Source organism: Mus musculus, chromosome X, assembly GCF_000001635.26.
Source record: "Mus musculus strain C57BL/6J chromosome X, GRCm38.p6 C57BL/6J".
NCBI classification, from domain to species: Eukaryota; Metazoa; Chordata; class Mammalia; order Rodentia; family Muridae; genus Mus; species Mus musculus.
Window position 1 is genome coordinate 48,218,749 of NC_000086.7, and position 12,034 is coordinate 48,230,782.

General features: G+C 41.0%; 1 non-coding gene across 1 annotated transcript; it reads left to right on the top strand.

Moving 5' to 3' along the window:
• Positions 1 to 11,537: 11,537 nt before the first annotated feature.
• Positions 11,538 to 11,696, top strand: Gm24038. Its single transcript, XR_003953231.1, has one exon. It is a non-coding gene; the product is annotated as a U1 spliceosomal RNA (small nuclear RNA).
• Positions 11,697 to 12,034: the final 338 nt, after the last annotated feature.

The following is a 12,034-nucleotide window of genomic DNA, read 5'->3' on the forward strand; positions in this document are numbered from 1 at the left end:
ATCTCCTGTGACATTCTATCTCCTAAAAATGACTGGGAAGTTTCACCCATGGTACGATACCTTAACAATATGGCTGCCTAAACAAGACATGAACAACAGCATAACAGATACATTAACAGTAAAGGGGGGAATCTCACAGCGGCTCATTCCTAGACAAAAAACAAACTGACTAACTAACTAACTAAGAAACAAAAACAAACAAACAAACAAACAAACAAACAAAAGGCAAACTGTAAGCAGCTAAGGACTGGCAAGAGAGGAAGGATTAGTCTTCCCCAGGGATGAAGCCTCTAATTGGCTATCCAACATCAAGTGGTCAGCCCCGAAATCCCACACATACAAACAACACTAACTGGACTCAGCAGGTTGTATTTACAGATTTATGCCCATAGGAAACAATGATTAAAGAAAAAGTAGTCATAAATTTGAAAGGGGATGCCCAAGTCGGGATGATATGGGAACATGTAGGAAGACTAAGGGAGAGATGACATAATTCTATATTTTAAAAATTGCAGACAAGAAAATATTTCTAGATTACAGAAAATGTAGATAATACAATAAATATCCTTCTGTGAAAAAATTTAAAAATTATCAAATGAAAAAAAAAGAAATAAAAAAACCAAAAAAAAAGAAAAAAAACAAAAAAATTATCAAAACACTGCATTAGTATACAGAAAGATGAAATAGTGCCAAAAGATTTTGAATAAAAAGCACTATCTCGCCAGGTGTGGTGGCCCACGCCTTTAATCCCAGCACTTGTGAGGCAGAGGCAGGCAGATTTCTGAGTTTGAGGCCAACCGTGGTCTACAAAGTGAGTTCCAGGACAGCCAGGGCTATACAGAGAAACCCTGTCTCGAAAAACTGGAAAAGAAAAAAAAAAAAAAAAAAAGAATCAAGAGGCTGTTTTAGCACCTCCTGCTGCCAGCTTCAGGGTGACACCCCAGCCCTCACCTCTGTAAGTCACTTCTGTTATGTAGAAATCAGGATAGAAAAAAAAAAAAAAAAAAGCACTATCTCCCGCTCTGTTCCTCCATAAATGTAGTCTCTTTAAGGGTCACCACAACTGTTTTTAATACAGGGCTTAATGTAGCCCAGGGTGGCCATGTACTTGAGGAGAACCCTGAATTCCTGATCCTCCTCCCTCTACCTCTGGAGTGGTGACTAGGCCTCGGCCATCTCAGCAGGATTTCTGCAGTACAGGAGATTGAGTCCAGGGACTTTTGCTCAGAAGACAGGCTCTCTAGCAACTGAGTTTTACCCTCAGCCCTGCGTCACCATTCTTAAGTGTTTCTACTTGGGTTTTTCTAATGGTTCCTGCCATAGCCATTACGTTGTGCTATAATATGAATATGGCTTCCCCCCACCCCACCTTAACTTTCATGTATTGGAAGCTTTGTCCTCGGTGTGCTGGTGTTGGAGCTGATGTTGTAGAGCCTTTAAGAGGTGATTAAGTCATTTGCGCCATACCCCTTGGGAGAGATTAATGTAGTTCTCAGAGGACTCTAGTTAGTTCCTATGAGAGCAGTCGGTTATGAAGAGTGAGGCTGGTCCCTGAATCTCTCTGGCTTCCTATCTTTCCATTTTTTGCCTCTCACTTAACACTCCCACTGTGCTCCACGTGGTACATTATGATACAGCTAGAAGGTGCTCAACAGAACCCGGCAGATACTGACACCATGATCCTGATTCTCCGGAGCCAAATCCAATTCATTTCTGTATAAAGAACACACACAGCCTCTGGTGTTGAGTTATAGCAATGGGGACTAATACATCCCATTTTTCATTAATTTAACTAACTAAGCAGTTTTAAGCACTGGGTTTCTTTGCTAAGGCTACCATAACAAAATACCACAGATTTAAATATCACAATTTTGTTTTTTCAGTGTAAGAAGCTGCAGTCCAAAATTGAAGGGTTAGCAGGGTTGGCTTTTCTCAGTTCAAAGGATCAAAACTGTCCTGACGTCTGTCCTTGGCTTGTACATGGCTGTTCTCTTCCCATCTATTCACATGTTTGTCCTAGGAAGTTTGGACTTCTTTGGTATTTATCCACCTCTATGTATGTATGTATGTATGTATGTATGTATGTATGTATGTAAGTATGTTCATTCTCAGATAAGGCCTCACTATGTAACCTAACTCAGGCTGGCCTCAAACTCATGGAAATCCTTCTGCTTGACGTTCTCAAGTGCCACCACTCCTAGGTATCTTTCTCTTCTTTTGAGGACAGCAGCTACATTAAACTAAATGTATATCAATGGCTCCATCTTCATTCACTCACTTCAGAAAAGGAATCTTTACTTACATCTTAAGGTACTAGAGGTTCAACTTATGCATTTGGGGAGATACAAGTTCGCTCAAAACAAGCACCTACTGAGTAATAGTCATAGTTCTATGCACTGTGAATGGACTACTGAACAAAACATGAAAATCTTGGCCCAATACAGATCTAGTGAGAAAACAAAGCAGTAAGAAAAGTAGATAGCTGTGTAGTGTCTCAGGCACTGTTCAATTGCTGTGAAGAGGTACCAGGGCCAAGGCAACTCTTATAAAAGGAAGCTTTTAACTGGAGACTTGTTTACAGTGTCAGAGACTTAGCTCACTTCTATCATGGCAAGGAGCATGGCAGTATGTGGACAGGCAGTGGACCAGTGCCTGAGACCCTTACATCCTGATGCACAGGTAGAGAGAGAACCTGAGCTTTGTGTTTTGGAGAGAACTCAAAGCCTGCCTCCAGTGACACAGTTCCCACAGCAAGCTGCTCCTCCTAATCTTTCTAAGCCTATTAAAGAGCTCCAAACTCTGATCGTTAAGTGGTCAACTATATCATCCAATGGGGGCTATTCGTATTCAAACCACCACAAATATGTAATACAAAAAACATATGCGACGCATCAAAGTAGAGTAAATGAGACGAGGGCTCAGCGTGCTGCTCTTCTAGAGGTTCCAAGTTCGAATCTCATCACCAGCAATTCACAACTGAGTGTAACTCCAGCTCTAGAGGATGCAAGCACCTCTTCTGGCGTCTGTGGACACAGACACACACACACACTCTCTCTCTCACAGAGAGAGAGAGAGAGAGAGAGAGAGAAAGGAAGAGAGGGAGGGAGAGAGGGAGAGACAGAGAGAGAGAGAAAATTTAAAATATTTTTCAAAAACAGTAAATGTTATGCTATGGAGAAAAAAATCAGAGGGAGGAGATAGAGTATACAGGCAACGGGCTGCAATTTCAAATACAGTGGTCAGGAAAAACCCTGAGAAGCAGGCATTTTAATAAGCACCTGAGGAGGTGATAGAGTGAGTACAAGGATATCCGGAGAAAGAGAATTCTTGCAGAAAGCATAGCTGATGACAATGTCCTAAAGAGGAAAAGCATAGCTCATCAAGAAACAGCAAAAGGGCCATTGGACTGTTGAGAAACTAGCAAGAGGACCAGCAAGAGTGGCAGGGGTGGGACCGGTGAGGCAGACTATTGTGTGAAGCTTAGGTAGCCATTGTAAAGACACGGTCTTTTGTTCTGATGAGCCGTGATGACAGAGTTTAAGTTTTAAGTCTTAATAGAATCTTTGCAGCTGCTGTGTTAACAATAGACTAAAAGGGGGCAAAGGTAGAAGCAGAGAAACCAGTGACCAGAATATTACAAGAATCCATTTTCTCTTAATCATTTCTTAGTTTGCCAACTGTTTTCAGCATCTATTTCTTCCCACTGTGATAGATGGGGGGGCTAAAAGCTCACTTACATCACAGCACCACTTTCTCTTTCCCTAATATATTATTATTTCTAAAATTCTTCTCTTTAGTTCCCTCCACAACAGAAAACAGATAATAATGTGCATCTTTTTGTCTTTTGTTTTGTTGTTGTTGTTTTGCGCCTTTATAAACCTATAGGTAATATCTCGAGATTTCACACTTTTTTTGGTTTTTCAAGTCAGGGTTTCTCTGTATCGGCCTGGCTGTCCTGGAACTCACTTTGTAGAGCAGGTTGGCCTCGAACTCAGAAAGCGCCTGCCTCTGCCTCCCAAGTGTTGGGATTAAAGGCGTGCGCCACCACGCCCAGCTTTCACACTTCTTAAAATTAGAATGTTGGTGTCTTTATACTTTTTCTTTCACCTGTAATTCTACTTTCTAGAGGCTTTTACATTTAATGTTGGTTGTTATTCTGCTGTTGCTATGTATTCAAATGCTAAATTCTGTACCCTAAGATCTGGTTGCTCGGAGATGAGCAAATTCCCATGTACTCCAGCTTTTGTTATGCAAACCTTATTCCCTAATTTAAAACTATTAGTTAAATAAAGGTGGCTACAGCCCATACTGGAATAGAGGTAAGCGGGGTTTCACTTGCTTGACTGGGAGATGCAGGTAGGCACCAACCAGGAGAAGAAGGAGAAAGGAGAGGGAGAGAGAAGAAGCGTAGAAGAAGAAGGGAGAGGAGGAGGTCTCTTAGACATGATGGACCAGGAACACATGCCTGAGTTAAATGCACCCAACCCAGGACAGACTGCTGGAGCAGAAATAACCCAGGCAAGATTCAAAGAGCAAGTACTTGGGTCATATAGCTGGGAAGTAGACAGGCTAGTGATTAGAAAAATAGACTTAGGGCTAATTCCCCAGTAATTGTGCTAGAGCTTATTTTAAAAATACAAAGAACTCTGCCTTGACTATTGGAAAGCTGGCCAAGTCATATTAATTAGTAACTAATAGAGTTTATTAAACTCCAATTACAAAATTTGTTCGCAACAAAAGCTAAGTTTTCTGTGATTTCTTTTCTTTAGCTTGGATTTCAAATGATTGAAAACCAATAGAATAGCACTTAGTTTATTTTGATTGTGTAAATATTTCTCAGTATAAAGCCAGAGACTGTGCCATGATTTCTTTGCAGTTCCAGTAACACAACCTCCTCTGAGGCCTTGCCTCAGTTACCTTTCAGCTTTTTTCATTTTGTTTGTTTCTAATTTTAAATGTATTTCAAGTGTTATTATTATTACTGTTATTATTTGTGTGCATGCATGCATATACGTATGATACGTGTGCTTCAATGTGGATACGCTCATCACACAGCACATAGGTGGAGGCCAGAGGACAACTTTCTGTAGTTAATTCTCTCCTGTGCTTACCTGCACAAAACCTAAACAAGGCCAAGCTGATCAAATTCCAACGTGAATAAAGAAAGAGTATTCAAGTCCCCAATAGCTAAGGAGCTATTAACAGTAGATGGTTATTCAGGAAAGGAGTGACATTTTTCTTTGGGGATGTGACCACTTGTATCCACATGCTCCAGTGGGAAGCTCTATACTTATTTTTTTAAACATAATGTATATTGGGAGCCATTACATGGTAGCATAGAAATATTAAATCTTTAAAATCATATTCATTATTGAGGTGTGGAGGTACACACCTTTAATCCCAGCACTCCAGTGGCAAAGGCAGGTGGATCTCTGAGTTCAAGGCTAGCCTGGTCTACAGAGTGGCTTCTAGAACAGCCAAGGGTATACAGAGAAACCCTATCTTGAAAAACAAACAAAAAGTGCATTTATTTATTTATTTATTTATTTATTTATGCACATACATGACACAGCACATGTATGGAAGTCAAAGTACAATGTACAGGAGTACGTTCTTTCCTGGTACCAGGTATTGAACTCAGCTCATCTGGTTTGATGGGAAGCACCCTCACTCATTGGGCCATCTGGCCATCTCTAGAGATTTAGTTTTTAAAGAAAATAGCTTTGAGTTGATGAGATAACTTAGCAGGTAAAAGCACCTGCCATCAAGCCTAATGGTTTGAGCTCCATCCTTGGGATCCACATGGCAGAAAGGCAGAACCAACTCTCCTCTCTCTCTCTCTCTCTCTCTCTCTCTCTCTCTCTCTCTCTCACACACACACACACACACACACACACACACAAACATGTACACACACACACACACAAATGAATAATGTAATCTTTAAAATTTTATTTTTTTCTGCTACAGTTACTCTCTCTAGTAACTATAATATTGAATATCATTTTTTTAAAAATGGAACTGTCTGTCCCCTTTCCAACTGGAGCATGTAATACGACACCACATTTCATCTGACCTCCAGGGCAAACCTCTGGCCATTTGAAGGAAATGATACTCATTTTGATGTACTTTCTCTAAGCAAATTTAGGATGTTGACTTTCATTGACCTTCCAATGATAAGCTCGCCCTGCTGTCATTTCCTATCAAATCTTTTTCTTTTTCAATTAGTGTGTGTGTGTGTGTGTGTGTGTGTGTGTGTGTGTGCGTGTGTGTGTGTGTGTGTGTGTGTGTGCGTGTGCGCGCAAGCACGCACGCATGTACATACCAAGGTACAGATGTCAGAGGGCAATTTGTACAGTCATTTCTTCCTCCACATTCAGGAGGGTTCCAGGAATCAAACTCAGGTCGTCAGGCCTGTGCAGCAAGCTCCTTTGCCTACTGAGCACTCTAACAAGCTCCTCCCATCACATCTTACTTCTAACCTTGAATCCATTTGAACAGAACCCAAGCTGAAGAGTAATTATTATTGGTAATGAGATTATGGTCTTTACAGGATTACAATTACTTATAGAAATTTAATCACTAGGATTTTAAAATCCAAAAGCTATCTTTTTACCTATACAAAGTATTCCTATCTGACAACAACTGAATTATTTGTGTACACACTTAGAACATTGGCCAGCTCAGGATATACCATAAAACAATGTGGCTAAACCAATCACAGTTTTAATTTCTCACAGTTCTAAAAGCTAGAAATCCCTGGTATGGCCAGTTTAGTTCTTGCTAAACTTATGTGGCCTTTCTTTCCTTTGTGGTACTCTGAAAGACAGAGATATCCTATGTAGATTAATACAGCCCTTATTCATACGAGTACTTTTAAATTTATTCTATACTTATTTATTTTTTGTGTATGGGTGTTTTGCCTGCATGTATGTGTGTACACCACTTGCACGAATTGGAGTTATAGATCATTGTAAGCTTTCATGTGGGTGCTTGGACTTGAACCCAAGTCCTTAGGAAGAGCAGTCAGTGTTCTTAATCACTAAGCCACCTTGCCAGGTGTGTAAGATTGTTTTTAAAGGACATGGAAATGGACAGAAGAAAATTTACATATACTATAATATCTACACATACCACTAAAGCATCTACCAGGAATCTGAAGATTCAGTGACAAAATATTAGGGTTTTATCAGGTAAGGACAAGCCTGTATAATCGCCTTATAAGATATGTATCCATATACAGTGCCATTGAATATTAGGACTTGAACCATGTGAAGGGTGGAGGGGGTATATAGTTTAGTCCATGAAGACTAGTTTAATAGTAAAGCAGAAGTTATCACTTGTTAGTAAATTAGCAGGTGTCTGACATGTATGTGGGAGGAGCATGCCCATCTACAAATATACAAACATTTAAAAAACAGTCTAGCAGACAAACAAGCAGGTTGCTTTGTAATTGATAGAAATGGTGCATGGAATGCATTCAGGGAATCTAGAAGAACGATGTTAGGAATGAATAGGAAAATCTTCTCATAGAATGAGAAAGAAGGAGCAGCAGAAACCCATTATTTACAACCGAAGTCGTGGTGAGAAGCCAGCAAAGTCCTTTGTCAAGGCAAACCATTCAATATGACTGAGTAGGTTTCATAATATCAGCTGGGCCGAAGGTCTGCCTGGCTGGCAGGAATATCAACATTACCTAACCTGTCCCATCCCGATTGCAGGCTCACAGAAAAAATGGCAACTATGTCCTTTTAACTCACTCAACTACGGTATTCTTGGTCAAAGGTGCACTTCAATGCTTTTGATAGTGATGATTATAGAGAAAATGCAATATAAATGCCTAGTGACGAGTTTCATTGTAACAACTGTTATAACCCCATTATTAAAGAGATGAATATATTCCTAAACAAGAGGTAATCACATGTCTAAAGCGTCTTTGCCCCTCACTTATTTTGTTAAAATGCTATTCTCATTTACTTCCCATCTTTCCCTCCTGGTGTGCATTAGTAACTATGGAAACATCAGGGTACCAGAGTTTCAGTATCGCAACATTCCCTAGTTCTATTAGAGTAGGAAAACAATTTCTATCATGGTTTTGAGAGAGAGAGAGAGAGAGAGTTGTTGCCATTACAAATGAATGCAAGACCAAAAAAAAATCTTTATATCATCACACAAGCACAGACTTTAATCAACATCAGATAATGGTTAGGGTTCATCTTACCTATTTACGCTATGTACTAAGACCCAAGTAGGGGCTAGAGAAATGTCTCAGCCATTAAGTATACTTGCTGCTCTTATAGAGGACCCAGGTTTGGTTCCCAGCACCCATCTCGGGCAGCTTACAACCCTCTAAAACTCTAGTTCCAGATGATCCAGTCCTCTTGTCCTGTCTCTTTGGGTACCTGCCCATGGTGCACATACAGACAGGTAGGCATACACATATGTAGGGTTAAATGGGGTCCTGCATCCACTCTACCACAGGGCTCAGACCACTTAGGGAAGCGGGATACAAGCGTTTTGACTGTGCTTACCTCACACTGTATCAGGCTATGAGAAGCCCTGGGACACCTCTCCGTGGGTGGGAAAGCACAGTCTGAGTTCCCGGGGACAGCTGGAGCTGGCTTGGGGGTCCCTGAGCCTGTGATGAGGCCCGGGCCTTTGGTTCTCAGGCTCTTGGACACCCAGGCGCTGCTGGGAGCCACAGAAAAGCTGAGAATGGAGTGGGGGCCCATGTGCTGGATCTAGCCTGGGGCAGAGGAGGAAAGAGGGGAGCTCTGGCTGGGTCCCTCCGGGAGGAGTCCTTGGCTTGTTGGCAGGCAGCAGTCTTGAGCTTGGTGACAGTGGTGGCTGGGAGCACGGAGAGGCCTTGTAAGGGAGATTAGGCCTTCTCTAGGGCTCCCCACAACGGATCCCATAGCTGATGACTGACAGAGCACCGGGCTCAGCCTTGAACTCCAGACCAATTTCATAGTTGTGAAAATAATAACTTAAGGTTTGTTTTTCAATTTTTTGTCTATTATCTGGCACAGATTAAATCCTGACCTGATCTCTACTCAGAATAATGTGCATCAGGACTGAAGAAATGGCTCAGCGGTTAAGAGCACTGAGGCTGCTCTTCCAGAGGTCCTGAGTTCAATTCCCAGCAACTACATGGTGGCTCACAACCATCTGTAATGGGATCCAATGCCCTCTTCTGGTGCGTCTGAAGACACTACAGTTTACTCATACACGTTAAATAAATAAATAAATCTTTAATGTGCATCAAATGTGAATAAAATTAATGCAGCTATATTGATTCAAAATGGTTATCTTCACAGAAGGACACATAAGGCAAGAGAATTGCACAGACTCCCAACCAAGATTATCTACAGAGAAAGACTATCACAGAAGCAATTATCAAGCTACCTGCAAATATAAACAGATAATAGACTAAATTAAAGGGGCCTTGGATGAAATGCCCTACAGTAGGGAGAGGGAACTTGTAGAGTCCATCTCCAGTAGAAAAACAGGCCATCAAGTAAGGGATGGGGTTGCCATTCCACAGTCAAAAACTCTGACCCAGAATTGTTCCTGTGTGAAAGAACTGCAGGGACAAAAATGGAGAAAAGCCTGAGAGAAAGAAGGCCCAGTGACAGACCCAAATTGGGATCCAGGTCAAGGGGAGGCCCCAAGGCCTCACACTATTACTGAGGCTATTGTGCGCTCACAGACAGGAGGCTAGCATGGCTGCCCTCAGAAAGGCCCAACAAGCAGCTGAAAGAGTCAGATGCAGATTTACACACAACCAATGGACAGAAGCTGCTGACCCCTGTGGTTGAATTAGGGAAACTCTGAAAGAAGCTGAGGAGGAGGGCAACACCGTAGGAGGACCAGCAGTCTCAACTCACCTGGAACCCCTGGCATCTCTTAGACACTGAGCCACCAACCAGGCAGCATATACCAGCTGATATGAGGCCTCCAACACACATACAGCAGACAACTGCTGGGTCTGAGTTCAGTCAGAGATGATGTATCTCAAGAGACTGGAGGCCCCAGGGAGTGGGGAGGTCTTGTGGGGGACAGGGAATGGAGACATGCTCTTGGAGATGGGGGAGGAGTTGTAGGATGTGGAACAGTCAGAGGGTGTACTAGGAGGGGGATAAAGTCTGGACTGTAAAAAAAAAGAGTATAGAATAAGTTTTTTTAAAAAAGAAAAGAAAAAGAAAAAAAAAGAAAATACTGTGGTCTCTAATGGTAAAAGTCACAGCACCCCTATCTCCCATCCACCCTCTTTTACCTGGTCAATATAGTTACTATTTTTATTTCTTCCAATGGTTAACTCTTTCATTTTAAATCATACATATAAACTTGTGTTTTCTATTTGGTTAACCACAGATCATCTCTCTTAACTCTCTATTTTACAAAATAAAATCATTACTTTACTGTTCCCTTCAAGCAACTTTCATCCCTTCCTCCAAACCAGTATCCATTTCTCCAACTCTGTTTTCAACCTTGTCCAAACCAAAATTTTAACAAGCCTTGTTCTTCCCTACTTCCATCCATGCCAACTTTAAATTCTACTATAGCCAGAGTAATTCTTTTCTTTACACCTCAAGTCAATAGAATTCTTTGATGATGTCACTGAAACACATAAATCAGCTCGATAATCCAGAATCTTGTTTCTGTAGTTGGATAAGTTAGAGCTTATTCACGAGTTTGCTGTACATAGATGCCATCCAAAACGTTTTGATATCCTTGTTGGTTTTTTTTTTCATTGTTATGGCTCCTGAATCAAAGCAACTGAATTTGAAACAAACTAAATATCTTTTCCTTGAGGATTAGTGCATCTTTCTGGGCTTGATAAACATGACAAGCAACATTTTCTCTCATCTAAATCCTGCAAATACATTTTTCACACACACACACACACACACAAATTCAAAGTTCAACAAAAGGCCCACTATCCTGAATACCAATATTGATACAGGAGTGATCTCACACGGACCTCACCTTGAAATGAAAGTCTGAAATAGAAGTGTAACACGGCTGGTACATGGGCATAGATAACCAATTCTTTCTGGTATTGTTTACCAAGCTAGCCTCTTCCTTCTGTTTTCAGTGAGATTACACTCTACAAACAACCATATAAGCAGAAGGATTATATTAAGGAACCAGGTTTCTTACTGTTAATCCATTGAGAAGGCCTAGAAGAAACAACACACTAATAACAATGAGAATACTTGACACCTAACTCTTGGTCTATAAATAACATTCCCCACCCAAAGGGACCAAGATTCTTAGTAGAAAACACTAATTCCAAAGGGTTTAGTCAACAAGTAAAATGAGCTTGAAACTTCTTTCTTTCCCCCAAAAGAAAATAACTGTTCAAAGAATTATGGGAACATATTAAAAAGGCATAGGAGCCAGATTAAAAGGGTTCCCTCTGGGGGGGGATGGGAGGGGTCCCTATGGTAAATTTGAATATCACAAAAACAGACTGAAAATGATTAAATGAAGTAGAAAGCCATAAGTTCACATTGACATGAATGAATGATGAGACGCTTCCCTAGCAGGGGAGATACCATGATTATAAAAGTGGTTTTCTCAAGGTGAAGCTCACATATTGAACCCTGGATGTGCTGTTGTCCCCTGTGATTTCTTCAAAGATGGAGAACTTGACTGTATAATGTGTGGAAATATGTGTTCTTCCCCCCAAATAAAAACAGTACATGTTATGAGTGTGTGTGTGTGTGCTTATTAGCTATAGAAATAGATGATTGATAGAAAGACATAGAAAGAGTCGACATTTCTTTCTGCCAGATACTTAAAGTTGGCAAGGACAAAAAAAGAACTTTGCATTAGAGAAAATACAGAAAACTTCACCTTAATCAAATGAACAAAGAGAACATCATCAATAATAAAACACAATGGGCTGGAGAGAGAACTCAGCAGTTAAAAGCACTTGCTGTTCCTGCAGAGGATCTGAGATCAGTTCCAAGCACCCACATCAGGTGGCTCATCAACGTCTGACTCCAGCTCCAGGGGCTTCAACACC